This window comes from Nicotiana tabacum, chromosome 7, assembly GCF_000715075.1.
Source record: "Nicotiana tabacum cultivar K326 chromosome 7, ASM71507v2, whole genome shotgun sequence".
Classification (NCBI taxonomy): Eukaryota; Viridiplantae; Streptophyta; class Magnoliopsida; order Solanales; family Solanaceae; genus Nicotiana; species Nicotiana tabacum.
In genome coordinates this window covers 138,245,102-138,269,041 of record NC_134086.1, presented here as the reverse complement: position 1 = coordinate 138,269,041, position 23,940 = coordinate 138,245,102, and positions in this window count along the sequence as shown.

The window sequence follows — 23,940 nt, the reverse complement described above, 5'->3', positions numbered from 1 at the left end:
TATATATGTGTGTGTGTGTGTGTGTGTGTGTGTGTGTGTGTGTGTGTGTGTGTGTGTGTGTGTGTGTGTGTGTGTGTGTGTGTGTTTTGCATAGTCCAAGTTCTTAATTTCAGTTGAAGGAGAGAAGTGGGTAATGACTGGTCTTCGTGATGCTTGGAAGCGACACAAGAGGAATATTAAGAAGAAATATTTTGATAAAAATGCTACTATTGAACAAATGCTACAAATTTGTTCCAATGAGATACCTGAAGTTCAGTTCCGTCAATTGATTGAGTATTGGGATAACGAAGATGTCCAAGTAAGATTAAACCGTGCATTTCTACATTTTCTACCTATTGTTGCAGTATATATTTTTTCCTTTTTGATTTATTAATTAATATGCTTACTATGTTGTTAGGCTATGTGCCAATTGAATTCTGAAAACAGGAAAAAACAAAAGTGGAGGCATCGAATGGGACCTATTAATTTTGTAAGAGTGCGTGTGACATTGGTAATATTTAGTCGACACTTTGTAATCTTACTTTTATTTCTTTTTGTACTTTTTCGGAACAAAGTGATATCTTTTTTATATCTTCTTTGATGTAATTTGCAGCGCGCAACCAAAGAGAACAACGAGGAACCATCAAAGTCTGAAATGTTTATTACAACTCATACAAAGAAAGGGAAGGAAGTTCATACAGATACTCAAGTTGCAATAGTAAGTCATGCTGCAAGTTAAGTCTTGTTATTGTATTTGCTGTTTGGCTTTTGTGAATTGCTTGAAAATGATTTTTAGCGTCAGAGGGACTTAATTTCCATGGTATTTTTGCAACCAGCTAATAACTGTTTCTGCTATTATCTTTCTTTTTTTTCTTGTTCTTGTTGTTTGATGTCTGTATTGTCTCTACAAGTTTGATTTTGTTGTAGTGAAGATATGGGTGTAGTTGAGTATATAAAATAAAAATGATGAGCTTTGTTATTATGTTCGAGTTTCTCTCTGTGTGTGTGTGTTTTAACTTGGACAAACACAGTTTGCTTGAATAATGTAATATTACGTCATGGACAAACAAAGCTTTGATCTTTTTCTGTTTAAGTTCTTGCTGGTTTTTTAATATGTGGGTATTCAATAAATTCATTGGATTTTTCTGTTTTCTTTTATTGTTTCTCTCTATCTTGATTCTGTAAATATGTGTAGATGATACTAAGAAATGTTGCTTTTGATTTTTGTGAAGTGGGTGAATAAGATAGTAATATTGTATAAATGTATGTATAATGTTTGAAATGAGGTTAAAGGTTTTTTTTAATTTTGACTGTAATTGTATAACCTGGAACTTTCTGAACTTCCAGAATGTGATTAATTTTAGTTTAGAAGGAACCTTGGCGTAACGGGTAAAGTTATTGTGATGTGACCAGGAGGTCATGTATTTGAGCCGTGGAAACAACCTCTTGCAGAAATGCAGGGTAAGAATGCTTACAATAGACCTTATGGTCCGGCCCTTCCCCGTACCTCGCACATAGCGGGAGCTTAGTGCATCGGGCTGCCATTTTTTAAGGTGTGAATTAAACTAGGTCATGGTTGTGCTGATTGTTGCTATTTAGCTGTCATGTTTTTAAAAAATAGTTGTTTCAAAATACTTGCCTATCTTAGATAATTGTAGTCTAATGAATGTGGGGGAGAAACTAAAACGGTGAAAGCAAAAGTAGTTCTTAATAAATTGAGATCAAATAATAAATAATGGTAATTTAGTTAAATTGTCCTTTTAATTAATGTTTCCTTAAGGAGTGCGTGAAAATCAAACATGACAAGTAAAGGGAACAGAAGGAGTATACTTCTGCTTGTGAATTATTTTAGGGCAAATCCATCGGATGGAGAAATAAGTACAGAATGCAAGATCATGTTTATAGAGTGAAGATGTACATAATTTTATTCATTTCATTATAGAAAGATTAAGTGTCACCTCTGAACAGAAAAAGCTTAAATCTTGGACTTCTGTGGAGACAAATTGTGAACAAGGGCACCTAGTTATAGGCAGTTTATTAGGATGTTATTCCTATTATAAGAGCACAACACGAAACTGGAAACAAAACCTTTGGAAAGGTTCAAAGGAGCTGAATTTTCATATCTTCTAATCTAGCCTAAATTCATGTCTTTGTTGTGCCTCTCTTGAAAGTAAGAGCCTAAATTTTCATAACTCAAAAGCTGCAGTGTAAACGCAAAAACCTTTAGCCAACAACTTCAGTTTGTTTGTTTCAGATTTTACCTTTTTGTAGGTTGAGATTATAGTATGTGCAGTTTACTTGTAAGTGATGTGCAATAATATTTTTTTTTTGACAGTCTGAACTTCAGAATCGTCAAAGTTCTGGAGAAACAGCAGATGATGCATTTAGGGCTGTAATTGGAAAAGAGCAGCCTGGTCGGGTTAGATGCTATGGTAGATCGGTGACGACAAGCTCTCTGAAAAAAGATGAAGAAATCACCATCCTTAAACAAAAGCATGCCAATGAAATAACTTCTCCGAAGGAAGAAATGAAGGAAATGATGAGAGAAGAAATGCGATGTTTTTTTAGTCAAATAGTGAAAAACAACCATGGACTGGATTTTCATGATATACAAGGGTGTGTAGGATCTAATATTCCTTCACTAGTTGATGCAAGTAGTGCACGAGCTATGAGAGGTCAGAATCTATCACATTCTTCTAGTTCAACTCACGCCCCAAGTCTTGAAAAGGTATTTATATTTCCCAATTTCAAAAACTACCTCAATCTTAACTTACAAAATCATGCTTTCTAACCAGTGTATACTATATATATGTTTCTTCCTAATTTTTAATTTTATTTTGAATGTGTAGGAAAATACGGGTGATGCAATTGGATATGGTGGTCACAAATCAATTTGATTCATTAAAGTGAATGGTGAAGTATTGCAATGTTCTATAGATTTTGCCAATAGGTCGAAGCTATGGTTCTGTTGCATCTATTTCTTTCATACTACTATTTTTTGAATCATACTTCTTTATAGTTCTAATTGTTATCTATTGCTGCTCTATTTCAGTTTTGATGACTAGTTGTTGTGAACTTGTGGACACTGGAGTATGTTTCCGTATAAATAACATTTTTGCTTTTGTATTTGTCTCACTCTTCCTCATCATCCCACCCCAAAATAATGGCGTCAAGCTTTTGTTTCCTAACATGCAACTTTTATACAGGTTGCTATTGTCAAAGACATACGAGAATCAATGCTAGAAGAAGTTGACTTCAAGAAAGAGGCTGCAAATGTTGAGCCATTCAGGAGGTGTCTACCCTCAATGTAGTATTAAGCGTGTTCTGACAATGGAGAGGCTATATGGAGTTCCTTTGACGGACTTAGACTCCATTAAGTCAGTGGTTTCTAGTCCTGAGACCAGTCTTATTATTGCCCTTAATGTTTGGTGAAGACCTTTTGAATAATTGGGATGTTTATTTTTATTGATTCTATAAATATGAATACATTTGGTTTTGTAGAAGTTTTTTCTAGTGAACTCTTGAACCGACAATGCTTTATTACTATAGACAGTACACAAAGTATGTTTCTTTGTTGAAATTTATTTTAAGTATATGCATTTGAATTATTTAATTTATTTAATTACTTATTATCTAATTTAATGCTTGAGATATATATGTGTGTGTGTGTGTGAGAACAGAATTTGATGCAAACAAATATAGTTTTTTAACCACAAAATTGTGGCTAATATAAGTATTTGAAAAATAATTTTGTAGTATAGACAAAATCGCCACGCTTAAAAAGGGTGGCCATAGGGATTGTCAATCTGGCGTTGTTACTAATAAATGTTGCTCTAGAAGCCACACTTTGTAAGCGTAACCTTTAATGTGACAAAGATCACGCTTCATAAGTGTAGCCTTATGTCATAAAAGCGTGGCTATATGAGAAAATATAAGTGTGGCCTTTGTACCGTATCAGCCACACTTTTAAAGCGTTGCTTCTAACGCAACACCTACAAAGCGTGGCCAATAGTCAAAGGTTACGGTACTTTAGGCCACCCCCCAAAAAGCGTTGCCTAAAGTCGTAAAGTGTTGCCTTTGCCCAAATGCTACACTTCTTGGCATCTTAGGCCACACTTCTCAGGGGTGGTTGTAGGCCTAAAATGTTGTAGTGTTTCTTGCCCCAATACGACGGGTGACATCTTCATCAATCTTCTCATCCCCTGAATGATAGACCCAAGGTACCAAAACTCTCTCTCCTAAAGATGACCTGTAAGTCCAATCTCACCTCCCCTTCCCCTCCTTGTGTCTCGCCACTGAACTTACACTCAAAGTTCTCTATATTTCTTGATAGGCCTTCTTTATAGAATATAGTTTTTTCTTTACTTCTTTATATGTCTATCTACTGGACCCCAAAGTTAAAATTTACGGGCCAACTTAGCTGAAGGGCTAGCAAGCCCAGGACCATACAGTGATATGTGGGGAGAAATTCAAAAATAGTCAGATTTACAACTGGTCGTTCAAAAATAGCCCAGTTTCAAAAGTAATCGAAATTTAGGCATTTTTCATGTAAATATAAATCTGAGCGAAAATACTATTCAAAACACGGAAAATACGCCGGTATATTATACTGGAGTTCCAGCTAGTATAATTGTCCAATATAATATACTAGAGTTTGGAGCACCGGTGCTCCAGTCTCCAGTATATTATACTGGAGTCAGCAAAGTATACCGGTCCAGCATAATATGCTGGAGTTCATACACAGGTGCACCGAACTCCAGTATATTATGCTGGACCGGTCTCTGTTGCAGCAAAATAGTGGCTATTTTTCATTGACTTCGTAAACGCTGGCTATTTTTGAATGACCAGCCCGAAAACTGGCTATACCGAGCTATTTTTACATATATGTAGGCACCTATCATGTGTTAAACTTGATAGAAGCCCATTCAATTTTGTCAAGAATAGGGTTATCTGATTCAAGAATTTTTCTTTTTTACCACCTACGATGGGTGTGTTAGTTTTACAATTTAATGGAAATTCAAGAAATTTTAAAAAATAATGAATTTGTGGAATATATACGAAAATCATTTAAATTCATATCTATATGTGTAATATGCATTTATAAAAAATTTGAAACACATGTATGTCAAGTTTTTTATTTGCAGTTTGAAGAGGCGCAGCACTTCGATTTGGCATCACTTTCAAAATGACTTCACTTGTAGATTCTTTGTATGTACGGAACTTACTGAAATTTATGTCATCTAGTCAAAAAGAAAAGTAGTTCAAATAGTAAAACTCAAAGAAAGAGAGAACAGAAGAAACAAATTTGATATTTCACCTACCATTATCTTATTGAGAAGACATAATTTTTTGTGTTAATTTTGGTTTACCACCAGAAGGCCAGATGTATACAAGCTCTTTATACCTACCCCACCCTCCAAATATATTGCTAGTACAATATTTTGACAAGAATAAAAAAGGAAGAAAAATAATTTCCGGGACATAATGACAAAGGGATCAAATAAACAATTAAATTTGTTTGAGATTCCTTTAGCTACCGTTTGTCTGTCAGAACGGAAGAGAATAATGTTCACGGGATTAATTTTCTGTTTGATAAGCAGCAAATTGTCGAAAAGATTTCCCACAACAAAAGTAGTTAAAATTTTCTCGTTAGACAATTTTTTCTTCGATTTAAGTTTAGCAAAAAAATGCATGGAATTTGGAGGACAATTATTATTTCTTCTTCTTCTTTTATTTGGTGTTCTGCATGTGCATTGGGTGTAGATTAATCGATTCGCGCTTTAGGTTATTAACGTGAAAGTTTTTTCTATCAATTTTTTTTCCATATTACGGAAGGCTCGAACTCGAGATTTCTAGTTAAGAATAGAGAAATCTTATTCATGCTACGACAACCCTAGTGTTAGTAATGGCTTGCATGGCTCTAAGGCTTTGTTTGAATATTAAAGAGAAGAGTTATATGTAAGAATCGTACACTTCTACATATGTAGAGTACCAAATCTATAGGAGTAGTTAAAAATCGACTGTCCGTCTAATTAATATGATTTAAATGATTAATGAAATAATTATATTCGTATCGTGCTTGATTACCTGCCGCGTTGTCTTTCATTATCGGACTTTGTCGTGATTTTGCATCTGATCCTTCTAGTTGTTCCTAGCCAGTTGGATCCAATGTTATTATTATACATTTATACTCAATACACAAGAAATGATTTTTATTTTTAAATCATAAATCAGGTATTATATTATCGGAGCTATTATTTCGCCCTTTAACAAAGCTGATTATCACATTCCGCAGTATGTTTTGGACAATATGTACTTGTGAGGGCCAAATTGAATGTCTAATAATATCAAGATAGCTGGACTAATTCAATAAAAGACATTATGCATCTGGAAGTTAGAGTATAAAATTAGCAACTTGACTGTTTGAATTTTTCAATTATAATAATAAATAATTTGGCTTTAAATAATAAATTAAGCATTTAATTTGGTTCAGTGTGTATTGGGAAAAAACTGAGTTTATATTAAAGATGATGTGGCATGACACGTGGATTAGTTAAATGGTCAAAACGCAACAATTGACTAAGAGGCACGGATGGAGACAGCCACGGGAAGAAGAATTTAAATAGGTTCGAAAAATGCTTCACACGGAGTACTCGGACGAGCAAAAATCGCCCGCTTTATCTTTGCACGAAAACCCTTCGTGTCTTCGGGCAAAGAGGGGCAGCTGTAAGCACGTGATTTTTGCTTCACGAAAGTTACTCCAAAAGAAAAAAAAATCAAAAAATATATGTTTTGTCATTGAGTGATTTTTGTTTAATGTTAAAATTGTGTGTTAATTGTTATAGGTGTTAACCAATATGTGTGTAAGTTTATTTTTAATTTTTACAATTTTTAGGGATTTTAGTTTAAAAAGAAAATGATTGTGGAAAATCGGCTTGGGCCCCAAAGTGAGGCCCAACACCAGCACACAGGTCCAGTCCAAACACAGGCTGCCCGGGCACGTCCCAAACGACGTCGTATCAGCGCCTCAATCTGAGCCGTTGATTCATTGCAATCAAACGGTCCAATGCGGCCCCTGCTAAGTTCAAACGACGCCGTTTTAGGCGAAATTGATCTGAGCCGTCCAAACCCATCGATCCAACGGATCCAAGCCCTTCCCTAGACCCGTCAAATCTGACCTGATCCATTCCCCTACCCGGTCTCAACCCACCATCACCCCCCGAATGACGTCGTCCCTCTTCAATGAGTAGATCCTGGCCCTTGATCTCACATGATCCGACGGCCAGGATCTAAACCTCAAAATCATATATAAAGCCCAACTTGGTTACCCCGCCCCCTATCCAAAACACCCCCCGGCTTCATCGTCTCCCTGACCAACCCTAACACCCAAACCCTAGCCGCCACCCCACCCCTTCGCCTGAAAGCCGGCGGCAACGGTGCCGTTGGCCATGAGTCTAACACCCCTGAACCACCATGACCCCCCTCTCCAAATCCACACTCAGCTTACCTCGAATCTTCCCCGAACGTCTCGAATCTTCATTCGAAGATCCGAGACCAAACCTAGATCTACACCAAACCACCCCATATTCACCCTAGTCACTCCCCTAACGTCCCTCAGGCCCTAATCAGCTTTGGTTCCGGTCAAATGCAAGCAGAACTTATCGAATCCCAAATCTAAGTTCAAGAACCCTAAAAAAACCAAACCTGTTTCGTTTGAGGTAAGTGTCCGATGTAATCGTCTTTTCTTTCCTCTTGTTTAGGTTTATGCATATGTTTGTGGATTTGTTCTAGATTATTTTTGATTATTTTCTGTCCATCTTCAAAAGACCCTTTTGTTTGGTCGATTTCTTTTCTTAAATGTTAATGGAGTGTTATAAGATGCCTATTCGCTTCGATTGATGTTGTCAACTAGTTTAAGTTTCATAAACTGCATAATTAAATTTCCCGAGTTTTGAAATAAATTGGTACCCTGTTTAGTCTATGTTGTTAGTCGTTTAGTTGTTACGTATGATAGTTCGCATAGTCGACCTGAGTAACGTCGTCAAATAATTAAGTGTTGTAAAGTTTCATTGTTGTCCGAAAAGGGCCTGAAACACTCAGTTTGTTGCTGTTTTGAGTTCAGTCGATCAGCGATTAGTTAGTATACATTATAACTCGCAAAGTCGACTCGACACATGTTGTCGTTAGTTTCACAGCCTCAAATAACAAACGACCTAACTCTTACTGGTTGATTTTGTTGAATGGTCGTTTGTTAGCTGTGGGAGGGGGATTCGAACTAGTAACTGGCAGATACAATAGAATGAAAGGGTGGGGCAAGACAACAATGATCAAGGGTCTGTGAGATAGCTTTGGTTGAAAAAAAACTAATTAAGTGTTCAGGATTAACTTAAGAATATGTCAAGTGGTAATTAAAATACTATTAACTTGATGACAATGGGGAACAAAACATAAGAGCATGGGGATTAAATGAATACTTTAAACCCATAACTCTTGATTAGAGCAATAGGACAAAGCATGGGGGCTGATTAAGTTTACCAAGAAGATGCCTTTAGGCATGGGAAGCTAAGGGGTATGGGCAGACTGCAATTTTCAGGATCCAGGCAGCTTGACTGTACTGGGTTATTAGCTTATAAATAAGCTGTTTCAGAACATAAAAGGGGCTGGACATTTTTTAGTCTTGAGAGAGGTTTTAAGTTCCAAAACTGAAAGAAAGAAACATAAAGAAAATTCCAGAATACTGTAATCAAACACTGTCTGAAAATTGCCTAAGAGTTTAAGTTGGTCGAGCTGTCTTTGCCAATTGCTGTTGGTTATTTTCCGAGCTGTTTGTGATCATTGGTTTGATGTTGCTGTTACATTGAGTATTCCGGGTGTTTCTGCTGTTTTGCTACTCTGCGTCTGGGATTGTTTACTTGGTGCTCGACCACCTATTGGGTTTTCCTTGTTGTTGAGACTGCTGATGTTTATTTGTGGACTATTGGTGACATTGTTGCTGATTGTTTGCTGTTGATTGTTGACTGCTGCTTACCTGCTGTTGCTGTGTTGTTGCATACTACTCAGCTGATCATTCTCCTTCTTCTTTTGTTTTTCTATACCAGGTACACGACTAATACTGTCCATGTAACTTGAAAGTTGAGCATGAATACAAAAGAGAAGATTTGAAGACGTTTATGTCCACATATAGTTGTTATATCGAGTATCATGTAGTGTGTAATGGTTCACATTCTTGCCTGGGTACTGGAGTTGGTCCTCTCATATAGTGAATGTAAATGTAGGATAATTTAATATCATATGGTGTGTAGGTTGACAGACAAGAGGATTGGCAGTATAGTAGGCTACATCTTAGAAATTAGTTGTGTTTTGTGATTAGCATGTCCTTAAATGCATGTCAAAGTATAAAACTATCTATGTTAGTTAATTTCATTTCCCTTTTGATAAACTGCCTCATTATAATTGTCAAACCACGCCCTTATAACAAATAGCACAAGTCTGCATTCCCCAACCTCACGAAGGTTGAGCCCAAGTCGAAACGGGCTAAGCAGGCCTTCATCGGAAAATCAGTGGCCCAGGCCTGGCCAATCCCGCATAAGTTGGGTTTGGGCCCATGAGATCCGATCGCTTGCCCGTGGGACGCGGCCTTGTTTCTGATTTTTTGTAAAAGCATTTTGAATCCTGCTATAAATGACCTGCAAGCATATAATTAAGTAGGACTATCTCTGCTTTCAATTAGAAGAGACAAACGCGACAAGAAACGTAGTTGCTATAGGATATCCTTTTAAAATAAAGACGAGATGAGCCTCGACAAATAAAAACGCACAAGTTGCGGGGCCCTCGTTAAATGTATATATCGAAGCATTCAGTTTCCAGGACGGGTCGTTTAGAAAATCTCACGGCCTTCCCAGAATAATAATACGCTAGGCGCTTTAGGCGCGCCTTTAATGATTTAATTTTCTTAAACTCGGGTGCACATTTATGTGACCCAAATCCAAATCTCAACGGAGTCGAAATATGTCTCTAATCACGGGTACATTGATTGTGACGTGGTCTGAGATGCATTTTCATGACGTTGCAAATTCTTTTTTTAAAAAAAATAATGGATGAGACGAGCCTCGACAAACAAAAATGCACAAGCTGCGGGGCCCTCTAAATGTATATATTAAAATACTTAGAATTCGAGGACAGGCCGTTTAGCGAATTTTACGGCCTTCCCCAAAATAACAAGACACTAGTTGCTTTAGGTGCGCCTTTAATAATTTATTTTCCTTAACTCGGGTGCACCTTTATGTGACCCAAATCCAAATCTCAACCGAGTCGAGATATGTCAACAATCACGGGTGCATTGATGTAACGTGGTTCGAGATATGTTTTCACAACGTTATAATCCCTTATAAAAATAATAATAATAATTATGAAAGCGGTAAAAAGCTAAAATTTGCACATAAGTTCATATTAGTATAAAATCAGATAATCAGGCCGAATATAACAGTTGAGCGACCATGCTAGAACCACGGAACTCGGGAATGCCTAACACCTTCTTCCGGGTTAACAAAATTCCTTATCCGGATTTCTGGTACGCAGACTGTAATATAGAGTCATTCTTTTCCTCAACTCGGGATTAAAATTGGTGACTTGGGACACCCTAAATCTCCCAAGTGGTGACTCTGAAATAAATAAACAAATCTCGTTTCGATTGTCCTTTAATTGGAAAAACTCCCTTGTACCCTCTCGGGTACGAAAAAAGGAGGTGTGACAGCTCCGGCGACTCTGCTGGGGATATGGCTTCCCAGAACCATTGGTTCAGGGTTAAGAATTCGAGCTTAGAATAATTGTTATTATTTGGCTTTATTTATTATCTGATTTTATTATATGTTTGGGCTCAATGTGCTAAATGATGTTTTTACTGCTTTGATATTATTTGAACTGTATATAAACTGTGCCGAAACCTTTCTCTTCTTACCTCCGGAGATGTGCTTACTGGTTGAGACTCCCTATTCTGTTAGTGTCGTACCCTAAATAAAAGAGGCTCGGAAAGTTTCTAAGCCGGCTGGCCTTTTGGTTCCCGGAAAGGAGCTCCTTCCTCAGTTCGAGTTGTCCGCTCGGGTACACTGTCTAGAATACCGACCCAGGTTTTGAACATAGAATAAACGTGACTTCATGCCGGATCCCTAGTAGGAATACTTATCTGCATCACGTGCATTTTGACTTAGGGGACTCAACACAGGGGTTGGGTCCGTCTAGGAATAGCAACCTGAAACAGAAAAGACCATCCTGATGCATCTTACTTGCTATGTACATATATTTGTTTCGAGCCTGCATGTTGACCGGTTTCTGAATCTCGGGAATGTTGAAGGCGTTAATTGATTATTTTAGAAAATGAAAAATAGAAAAAAAAAGTCTTTTATTTTGGAAAGTCGTTTGTTGAAAAAAGAAAATGAAAAAAAGAGTCTTTATCTTTAGTTTGGAAAAATAGGTTGTCTTATCTTTTTTGAAAAAAGAGAGTTATTTTGTCTTGTTTTCAAAAATAGGAAAAGAAAATTGTTTGTCTTGCAATAAAAAAGATATTTGTTCGGTTAATTTGCCCGAACTACGCAGTTTGATTCTCATAGGGTGTGAGATACGTAGGCAACCTCCGTCGGGTCCAACCTCCCATTTTTAAAAAAAATCAATAAAAGTAGCAAAAACGCAAAGTACATTTTTCTGGCACAGGGTCGGGTGACGCCGCTTATATCAAAAATAGCCAAATGTTCCCAAAAGGAACTCCGGAAGGCTGCCTTGGTACCGACGACCACCTCTTTTTTTATTACACAACCTTAAAAAATTTTTGTTCATGAAGTGTTGAGAGGTCGTGTTCAGAAATCATTTGAGAAAAGTAGCGTATGTTTTGTTTTTATCAGAATAAGTTTCGTTTGTTAAAATCTTATTAATAAATGTGCAGAATGAGCACGACTCCAAATGAACCCTTTTCAATCATGAATAAAATTCCCCTCCAATTGCGGCTCTGGTGGAATGATTTAGGCAAAGAAGAGCATGACGAAATCAAGAAGTATCTGAAAGGCCTCACGAGTTTGTTGGATATCAGGCCACGGGGAGATATCATAAGGGCACTAGTTCCCCACTGGGATCCTGCGCACAATGTCTTCCACTTCTCGAACTTTGAACTTACCCCAACTTTAGAAGAAATAGCAGGGTATATCGGTAATGTTGAGGCTCCATTGAGGCATAAATACCTGGTTGCTCCAAGAGCTGTGGCAGTACACCGGTTTCTGGACTCGTTAAAGATAGTCAGAACGATTCATAACCCTGACTTGGCAAAAGATTTTTGCACTATGAGTTTCATATACCAAAGATATGGTCACATAGGAGGATTCGATAAGCCAGAAAACCAGTTGTGCAGCAAAAGTAATCGTCGAAAGTGGGATGAACATAGACAGGTTGCTTTCATGATAACTTTCTTAGGGCTCTTAGTATTCCCAAGAAAAGACGGGAATATCGACATAAAAATAGCAGGGGTCGTCAATACTTTGCTCACCCAGAAAGATAGCACGCTTGCACCCATGATAGTATCTGATATGTTGCGGGCTCTCACGTCTTGCAAGGCCGGAGGAAACTTTTTCGAGGGTTGCAACCTGTTGTTGCAAATGTGGATGACTGAACACCTATGTCACCGGGCCCAGTTTCTGAGCCATGGACCCGCTGAAAAGACCTGCATAGAGGAGTTCTATACCAGAGTTAATGAGGCCTACCTACCTCGAGGAGTCTCGGCATGGACCTCATATTTCCGTACCCTCAGCGCCAGTCAAATACAGTGGACGCTGGGGTGGTTGCCGATCGACGAAGTCATATACATGCCAGCAGCCAGGCCCCATTTTCTCTTAATGGGACTTAAGAGCATTCAACCATATGCGCCGCATCGGGTTTTAAGGCAACTTGGGAGGTGTCAGATAGTGCCGAAAGACGAGGATCTAAGCACCCAGGTGATTGAGATCAGTCCCGATGGCCAGTTTCCTGAAGCAAGGGTTCGCCAAATTTGGAGCCAATGTCAATACTTAGAAGCAAATACTTGTGTAGTGAATCGGACAAAAAGGGAAGTTTCACCCGGATATCAGGCTTGGTACAAAGGGGAAACATCATCTGCAAGGTCGGCTAAAAGACCTCACCTGCAAGAATTTGCCAGATCCTCACAAGAGCAGTGGGGCTGGTTGGCCAAAGAGCGGGAATATCTTGCCGAAACAGGCAAACTGAAGCAACAAGTTCAGGATATGAAGTTTGAAAGCCAATTACAGTCCGCTGCCCACAAGGGAGAAAAGAACAGATTAATCAGAGAAGGCGAGATCCTCAAAGCTCAGATCCGGAAGATGAAAAGAGAGGCCGACAACCAACTGAGAAGCCGGGCGGATAAAAGATTGATAGCAGGGTTAAAGGATCAGGTTGCGGAATGCCAGGAAGATTTGGAAAGATCCAAGGCTAGCACAGCAAGATTGCGGACCAAGTGGGCAAAAGGTACAATGGCCCGGAGGCAGCGCCTGCAACAAGTCATAAGGGATTATGAACTGAGCATCGGGACATTAAGGGAAACGAATTCCACTCTTCAAGAGCGGATCTTCAAGCAAACACGAGACGCCCAAGCCGACAGAAGGCGCTGTTACGATGCAATGACCAGAATGGAAAGGCAAATGGAGATGTTCCAGGATCAACTTGCCAACAATGCGCAAACACTAGGATTAAAGAACCGACAGATAAGGCAGTTGTTCGCGGAAAAGGACAACATTCGAGGAAGGATCGACGAGATTGGGCATTACATCTACATGAGATGCCTGGCATGCGAGCAAATGCCTCGGAAGACCCTCCTTGTTTCCATCATGGGCTGCGTCCACCGAATCATGAATGAATTGAAAAGCCTGCAGAGAGACCTCACACCAAGGGCCGCGGAAAGGCCGAATGATGCCTCGTAGGCCCCTAAGTTTGAAAATTAATCTTTGGTCGAGTCTTGTTTATTTGGCTTTGTTGCTTTCCCATATGTTATTTTCTTTTCTTTTAATCAAATAGGGTTAAAGAACTGTGGAGTCTGTACTATTGTTGTTCCTTGTTTGAAGTAATTTGTAATAGCAAAATTTTGAGAATGAATTTAATGATTCCAAAAGAATTTTGTGTTTCTTTACTTTATGGCAGAACTACGCCTGGTCTGATTCGCGCGGGGACGTGATACGTAGGCAATCCCCATAAGATTCGACCGCTTTTAATAAAGAAAGAAAAGAAAATACAAAAATAAAATAAAATACAGGGTTTCCCAAAGTACTTTAAAAAAGGACAAATGAGCAAGCCGGATGACGCATGTTGTTTGAAGCAAAGCATGTAGAAACGGTTAACTGCCTAGGAGCATTGCATCCTCTATGTGTTATGATCAAATTTGTTAAGCTCTAACGCTAACAAAGTTTGTTGTTGTCTGAATCCAGACAGTTAGTTGTTAAAGAATTCTGGCAACACACTCTTACCAAACCAGATCCAAAGGACCGGTTGCAACAAGCATGACTACTTCAGAGAATAGTAACGAGGAATAAAGGCCGATGATCCAATTGTTAAAAGAAGCGATGGAAAAGATTGAAAGGATGGGACTAGAGATGAATGCAATGCAGCTAGCTTTAGCCAAAGCGCAAAAGAGCCCTGAGCCACTAGGGCACATGCCGGAATACCCTCACTCCGGTCCTTCAACAAGCCTCCCGAATCCCCGTTATCATCAGGAAAGAAGCCCACATGATTCCCAAGCTCCACCACCCCATCAACCTCTCCCAACACCAAATATTCCCACTTTTGTGGGACCCACATCAGCCACCCTGCAAAGAACGACCAGTGAGCCATTGTTTCAGGCTCACGATACGCAATACTATCCCCCTGAGCCTACATTCCATGCCCCCGAACCACAGGCCTACAATCCGCACTTGGAGGTAGCGGCAGAGATTGAAAAGCCGGTTAAAACCCCTGAACAGGATGAGGTATTGAGGAAGTTCAAAAGCCTGGAGCAGTCCTTCAGGAACCTGCACGGATTGGGCAACCAAGTCAGCGTGACTTACAAAGATCTATGCCCTTTCCCGGATGTCCAACTCCCGGCTGGGTTCAAGATGCCTAAGTTCGATTTATATGAAGGGAACGGTGATCCCATGGCACATTTGCGGGGATTCTGTAGCAAAATGAGAGGGGCAGGCGGCAAAGATGAGCTGCTGATAGCTTATTTCGGCCAAAGTCTGAGCGGATCTGCACTAGAATGGTATACCAGGCAGGATTCCAGCAGATGGTACACTTGGGATGATCTGGCGCAGGCTTTCGCGGGTCATTTCCAATACAATCTCGAGATAGTCCCTGACCGTCTCACATTATTGAGGACCCGAAAGAAACCCGGGGAAGGTTTTCGCGAGTTCGGGTTCCGCTGGAGAGAGCAAGTGGCCAGAGTCGATCCTCCCATGAGAGAGGGAGAGATGGTGGACTATTTCTTGCAAACATTGGATCCAACCTACTTTGGTCACTTAGTGACGACGGTTGGAGAATCCTTCAACGAGGTGGTGAAGATAGGGGTCATGATAGAAGAGGGTCTGAGGTCTGACAAAATCCTGAATTACTCAGCACTCAAAGCAACGACCCAGGCTATTCAGAACGGCACGGGAGGTGCGCTGAGAAGAAAGAAAGAAGAAATTGCCACGATCGAGGCAGGTAGTTGGTCCGGGTCTGGCAAGCCACATTACAACCAACCCAGACCTCACAGACCAAACTACCCATACAACCCACCACATCACTACTATCCACCCCAAGAACCTCATTTCACCGTCCATCAAGCCCAGACATACACCCAACCTCCGATTCGCCCACAATGGCGTGCGCCAGCTCCCCACAATACATACCCAGCTCTACATAATACCTACCCACCACCACAAAGTACCTACCCTCCACCCAGAGCATACAGGAACCCTCCAGGGACAGGCTTTCGAGGGAGTCAAGCTGCTAAGAATGATAGGCTACAAAAACATAGAGCCTTTATTGAGCTGGGAGAGTCCTATACCGCCGTATTCCACAAATTGAGACGGTTGGGTTTGGTGAGTCCTGTTGAACCTAGAGAGCAAAACCCCCCATCCCAAAATGTGAACAGGTCAATAAGCTGTGAGTACTGCTCAGGAATGCTGGGACATGAAACTGAAAAATGTTGGAGACTGAAGCAGGCGATACAAGACCTCATTGATGCTAACAAAATCGAGGTCCAGACGCCGGAGGCACCTAACATCAATCAGAACCCACTGCCAGCGCACCACGAGACTCACATGATCGAGTTGGTGTATGAGGGAGGAGAGTTGAGACAGCCCTCACAGACAGTGATGATGATCCAGGCTGCTCCGAAAGAAGGATCGACCAATGGAGGGACGGGGGTACAGTCGCTTGAAGAATGCGTCAAGCCGATAGTGATATAGGGAAAGGGACCGTCCGCCATAACAAGCAAACCCGAGCCGAACAAGTTGGTAATATCAGAGACTCCACCCACGCCTGCAGTTGTGTTGAAAGGGGTGTACAGGGAACTGGTCACTATAAAGCCTGTAGTCCAGCTGCCGATGATTGATAGCAAGGCTGTGCCTTGGAAATACGAGAAGGCGGTGGTGATGTACAAAGGAAAACAAGTGGAGGAAGTTAGTTGTGAAGCGCAAGGGCTGACTCGATCAGGTCGGTGTTTTGCTCCGGTGGAGCTGAGAAGAACCAACCCCCCTACAACCAAGAAACCTGTGTTCGAAGAAGAGGCTGAGGAGTTCTTGAGAAAGATGAAAGTGCAGGACTACTCCGTGGTCGAACAGCTGAGGAAAACACCAGCCCAGATCTCGCTGTTGTCATTACTGATCCATTCTGAGGAACATCGCCGGGCCCTGATGAAGATATTGAACGAAGCTCATGTGCCCAACTAGATTTCTGTAAACCACCTGGAAACCATTGCCAACAAGATTTTCGAGGTGAACAGGGTAACATTCTCAGATGATGATCTGCCGGTGGAAGGTACGGAGCATAATAAAGCTCTCTACCTAACTGTCAAATGTGAAAACTCGGTAGTTACTCGGGTATTGGTGGATAACGGTTCAAGTGCCAACATTTGTCCATTATCCACCCTGAACCAGTTAAAGATCGACCACTGAAGAATCCACAAGAATAGCATCTGCGTCCGAGGATTTGACGGAAATGGAACAGCCACTGTGGGGGATATTGTACTTGAATTGACCATCGGTCCAGTCCTGTTTACCATGGAGTTCCAGGTGTTGGATGCCTCAGTATCTTATAACCTTCTGTTGGGACGACCGTGGATTCATGCAGCCAAAGTAGTGCCCTCCACCCTACATCAGATGGTTAAGTTCGAGTGGGATAGACAAGAGGTCGTGTTGCACGGCGAGGACACAACGTGCACCATGGGTGGCGCCATTGTGCCCTTCATAGAGACCGATGATGACAAAGGTCCTTGGGTCTACCATATTTTCGATACAATGTCGGTAAATAAGATTTCTGAGGGTGAGATCCTTCAGTACCCTAGGGTAGCTTCCGCAACAATCATGATGGTCTCGGAGATGCTGGGCAACGGGTTCGTGCCGGGAAAAGGCTTGGGGGTTGAGCTTCAGGGGATTGTCCAACCTGTCTCCCTGCCCAAGAACCTGGAAAACTTCGGTTTGGGATTCAAACCAACCGCGGCAGATAGGAAGCAAGCGCGAAAAATGAAGAAGAGGGTTTGGTTTTTGCCCTAGCCGGTGCCACGTCTCTTAAGGTCTTTTGTCAGAGCAAGTGCCAAGGGGCCGCCAGTCCCAAAGATTCTAGGACCATTAATTGGTATGGATGGGGACCTGAATCAGAGTTTCAAGAGGCTATTCGCTGATGTCAGTATGGTAGAAGCTGGAGAAGGCTCTAGCAGAGCAGATATACAGTTTGTGGGGCCTGAGGCCAAAACCAACAATTGGACAGTTACTCCTCTTCCTGTCCGAGGGGAGTCTTGGTAGTAGGCTATGATTTATGTTTTTGTTTGTTTTGTTTTGTTCGGATTATTCCAGGGTGTAATCCAAATTTTACTTTTGTTTTGTAAGAGTGTGAACCCTTTTATCCCGCAAGTTTAATAAAGTTTTCTTCTTTTGTCTCATTTTAATTTTGTTTTGTTCTTTTTCTTTCTGAACAGTTCTCTTTTTACTGATTCTAATGACATGGCATGCACAGCGGATCTTCGACCTAGTCTAATAAATCAATCTGAATCCGACTTAATGATACAAGAGGTCGTTTGTGACGATGACTCTGAATATGACGAAATGAAGCCTTCGAAGAGATAAACCGAGAACTGTGCCAATTTGAAGAAAAACCCAAACCTAACCTAAATTACACTGAGGCTGTGAATTTAGGAGACGCTGATAATGTCCGAGAAACCAAGATCAGCATCCATATTGAGCCGAATGTCAGGGAAGAATTGATCAAAACCCTCATGGAATTCAAAGATGTTTTTGCATGGTCATATGACGATATGCCGGGATTAAGCACCAATTTAGTGGTTCACAAATTGCCCACTGACCCGGCATACCCTCCGGTCAAGCAAAAGTTAAGGAAATTTAAAACAGAAATGAGTGTAAAGATCAAAGAAGAGGTGATTAAACAGTTGCAGGTGAAGGTCATTCGGGTCACTCGATATCCCGAGTGGTTGGCCAATGTGGTACCAGTTCCAAAGAAGGATGGGAAAATCAGGGTGTGCGTCGACTACCGCAACCTCAACAAAGCAAGTCCCAAGGACAATTTTCCGTTGCCCAACATCCATATCTTGATCGATAATTGTGCCGGGTGAGAGATTGGATCCTTCGTGGATTGCTATGCGGGTTATCATCAGATCCTAATAGACGAGGAAGATGCGGAAAAGACAGCTTTTATTACGCCATGGGGAACTTACTGCTATCGGGTAATGCCGTTCGGATTGAAGAATGTCGGGGCAACGTACATGCGAGCAATGACTACTGTGTTTCACGACATGATGCACAAAGAAATTGAGGTGTACGTAGATGATGTGATCATAAAGTCTTGGCGTCAAGAAGACCATGTAGCAGACCTAAGGAGATTTTTCCAAAGACTCCGAAGGTATGATATCAAGCTCAACCCGGCCAAATGCGCATTCGGGGTTCCTTCAGGAAAACTGTTAGGATTCATCGTCAGTCGACGGGGGATTGAGTTAGACCCATCCAAGATCGAATCCATCCGAGATTTGCCACCGCCAAAGAACAAAACAGAGGTAATGAGTTTGCTGGGTAGACTCAATTACATCAGCAGGTTCATCGCTCAACTCACAGCAACTTGTGAGCCCATATTTCGGCTGCTGAAAAAGGATGATGCGGTAAGTTGGACGGCAGAGTGTCAAGAGGCTTTCGACCAAATCAAAGGGTATCTGTCTAACCCACCCGTGTTGGTCCCGCCTAAGCCAAGGAAGCCCTTAATTCTTTATCTGACGGTCCTGGAAAATTTGTTTGGTTGTGTACTGGGGCAACATGATGACACAGGAAGGAAGGAGCAGGCCATCTACTATCTTAGCAAGAAATTCACAGTATATGAGGTCAAGTACACTCAACTCGAGAAAACATGTTGCGCCCTAACTAGGGTAGCTCAGAAGTTGAAGCACTACCTGTCCTCGTATACTACTTATCTCATATCCCGTTTGGACCCATTGAAGTATATCTTTCAGAAACCTATGCCCACAGGAAGGTTGGCCAAATGGCAAATTCTGCTCACAGAGTTTGATATCGTCTATGTGATGAGGACAGCCAAGAAAGCCCAGGCGCTGGCCGACCATTTGGCAGAGAATCCTGTTGATGAAAAATACGAGCCTTTAAGAACGTATTTTCCCGACGAAGAGGTGATGCATACAAACGAGCTGGAGTTACCCGAGGAACCAGGTTGGAAGCTTTTCTTCGATGGATCTGCGAACGCGAAAAGGGTTGGAATAGGAGCGGTACTCATTTCGGAAACAGGGCACCATTATCCTGTTACGGCTTAACTACGCTTCTATTGCACCAATAATATGGCCGAGTACGAAGCTTGCATTTTGGGTCTGCGATTGGCTGCGGACATGGATGTACAAGATGTTTTGGTCTTGGGAGACTCGGACCTCTTGGTATATCAGATTCAGGGTGAATGGGAAACACGGGATTTGAAACTCATACCATATCGACAATACTTGCACGATCTGAGCAAGCGATTTGGATCGGTGAAGTTCAAACATATCCCGAGAGTTCATAACGAGGTTGCGGATGCATTAGCCACCTTAGCATCAATGTTGCACCACCCTGACAAAATGTATGTTGACCCTCTGCACATCCAGGTTCGTGACCAGCACGCTTATTGCAACGTGGTAGAAGAGGAAGTAGATGGTGAACCTTGGTTTCATGATATCAAGGAGTACCTCAAAATGGGGATATATCCGGAACAGGTCACTGGAGACCAAAAAAGAGCCCTTCGGCGTCTGTCGACTGGTTTCTTCCTCAGCGGAGGAGTTTTGTACAAAAGAACCCCGGATTTGGGATTGTTAAGATGTATAGACGCCGGTCAAGCCACGATGGTCATGGCAGAGGTACATGTTGGAGTTTGCGGGCCACATATGAGCGGATATGTATTGGCAAGGAAGATCCTTCGAGCAGGGTATTATTGGCTTACCATGGAGCATGACTGTATCTCTTTCGTGAGAAAATGCCACCAGTGTCAGATACATGGAGATCTGATTCACTCTCCGCCAACAGAGTTACATACGATGTCAGCACCCTGGCCGTTTGTGGCATGGGGCATGGATGTCATTGGACCTATCGAGCCGGCAGCATCCAATGGTCATAGGTTCATTCTAGTAACCATTGACTACTTCACCAAATGGGTCGAAGCTAAAACCTTCAAATCGGTGACTAAAAAGTCAGTGGTGGATTTTGTTCACTCCCATATCATCTGCAGATTTGGGATCCCAAAAGTGATCATTACGGACAATGGTGCGAATCTTAACAGCAGCTTTATGAAAGAGGTATGCCAACAATTCAAGATTACACACCTCAATTCTACCCCATATCGCCCCAAGGCGAATGGAGCGGTCGAAGCAGCCAATAAGAACATCAAGAAGATACTGCGAAAGATGGTGGAAGGATCTAGACAATGGCACAAGAGATTACCCTTTGCTTTTTTGGGTTATCGCACTACCGTCCGGACTTCCATAGGTGCAACTCCTTATTTGTTGGTGTACGGAATTGAGGCCGTAATACCAGCGGAGGTCGAAATTCCGTCCCTCTGGATTGTCGCTGAAGCCGAGATTGATGATAATGAATGGGTCAGAGCTCGATTGGAACAGTTGAGCTTGATAGACGAGAAAAGATTGGCAGCAGTGTGCCATGGTCAGTTGTATCAGAAGAGAATGGCAAGAACATATAATAAGAAGGTACGCCCCAGGAAGTTTGAAGTAGGGCAGCAGGTATTAAAGAGGATCCTCCCGCATCAGGTCGAAGCAAAAGGCAAGTTCGCCCCAAATTGGCAAGGGCCTTATATCGTGACTAGAGTGTTGTCCAACGGTGCTTTGTATTTGACGGATATCGAGGGGAGATGTGTTGACATGGCTATCAATTCAGATACAGTCAAGAGATATTATGCGTAATTTCTTTGATTATGACAATTATTGGTTCGTTTGTTTGTACTTGGTACTTATTGGATAATGAAATGACGGAGGCAGTTCTTTCTTCTATCCAAACACTTTTTACCCTTGTTTCCCCCTTTTGAGCCTTAAGTTATTCTTTCATACCCCTCTTTTGGAATCACTAATGGGAAAGATATGAAAAGAGAAAGAAAAGAAAAGAAATTTTTTTAAGAGAAAATGAAAAAAAAGAAAAGAAAAAAAAGAGAGATAAAATCACAAGAAATACAAAACCGTGGGAACTACGTTTGACCTGATTCCTTAAAGAGGATACTTAGGCACCTCATGGCTCGGTCATAGTGTGCATAATGTCCATAAGTGTGCATAATAGGCACAGTGTGCGTAACGCACATAGCTCAACATAGAGTAAAAAAATAATAAAATCCCCCAAGCAAGAAAACTGGGGGCAGAGGTTATGTTTTAAAATTCCAACAAAGGTTTGATTCCAAAAGTTGTAGCGAATCACCCTTCAGAGTTATTTCATTTTTTGATAGCCTTTCTTTTAGCCCCACACCAAAACCAACATCGACGTCCAAAAGACCTCCCGATCAATATCCAAGAGGTGCCAAGTCAGGCAAATAAAGCCGAGAATAATACGCTGATCCCCGGCAAAGAATAGGATCATAAAACTGGAAATGAATTGATAGTCCAAAGGAATCTCCAAAAGAGAGGGTCATATCGATAGCACTCCAATTCTCCGTTGAAGAAATAAAATGAGAGAGTCTTGACGGTGAAAACCTTCGCGGGCACCACAAGGCGACGAAAGATGAGAGATATAAAACGAGAGAGTCTTATCGGTGAAAACCTTCACAGGCACCATAAGGCGCTGGGAGCTGAGAGAAAAGAGAGAGTCTCATTAGTGAAAACCCCTCAAGGGCACTATGAGGCGACAAGACAGATCAGCAAAAGGATCCACGTTCACAAAAGAAATGGACGCCCATTTATCCCCATGCAGGTAAGGTCATCAAACAAGTTGATTGATACAAATAGACTGGGTCGGGAATCTATGATGCCCGTCATGATCACAAGGACCAGTCATGTCATCCAGATAAGTTTTTCTCTTTTTCCCTTTTCCACCAAGTATTGGTTCAGAAAGATTTTCCTCCTTTTTCTATCTCTTTCATTTTTTCTTTCTAAGAATTCGTTTTGAAAGAGATTTTTCAAATTTTACTACTAGAGGCCAAAGGGGCACAAAAGCAAAATATGAAAAGAGTAGGCCAAAAGCCGAGGCAATAAGACAAAAGGCATCGGCTGCAAATGACGGGTGACAGACTTGTGGACCAAGTTCCGAGAAGGTTTCCCCGCAGAATGTTGATAAATCCCGGACCCAAATCCGAAGTGGTCAGACGCCACAAGAAAGGGAAAGCAATCTGGTGCAAGATATCCCCAGGCAAAGCAATTCTATGCCTCGCAGTTCCGGGAGGAAGTAACCTCTTGGAGGGAGTAGTTTCGGGATTAAAAGCAGACTCCCACAGCATGTCCTGAAAAGAGAAGGCAGAAAAGGGGATAAATGGAAAACCACCCCCAGCAAGCAACGTCATCCACCAACCAGTTGTTAGAGCATAGAGCAAGGAAAATAAAAGGAAAAAATCATCCCCCAGCGGAAAGATCACCGTTGCCCCACCATGATTAAAACTAACTAAATCCTTTTTCTGCTGCAGGAAAATAAAGGTTGATGGTGGTAGAAGGACGCGATACCAGAAAGGTCACCAAAACCGGGGCAGAAAATTTTCTGCCATTGTCAAAATTTTCTCAGAGGAACGAGAAAATCAAATCAAATAGTTTTCATGTCTTAGTTTAAATAGGCGCCCACCTGTATAATGAGAGGAATAATTTTCAGTCTTAGTTTAAATAGGCGTCCACCTGTATAACGAGAGGAATAATTTTCAGTCTTAGTTTAAATAGGCGCCCACCTGTATAACGAGAGGAATAGTTTTCATGCCTTAGTTTAGATAGGCGCCCACCTGTATAACAAGAGGAATATTTTCATGTCTTAGTTTAAATAGGCGCCTACCTGTATAACGAGAGGAATAATTTTCAGTCTTAGTTTAAATAGGCGCCCACCTGTATAACGAGAGGAATAATTTTCATGTCTTAGTTTAAATAGGCGCCCACCTGTATAACGAGAGGAATAATTTTCAGTCTTAGTTTAAATAGGCGCCCACCTGTATAACGAGAGGAATAATTTTCAGTCTTAGTTTAAATAGGCGCCCACCTGTATAATGAGAGGAATACTTTTCAGTCTTAGTTTAAATAGGCGCCCACCTGTA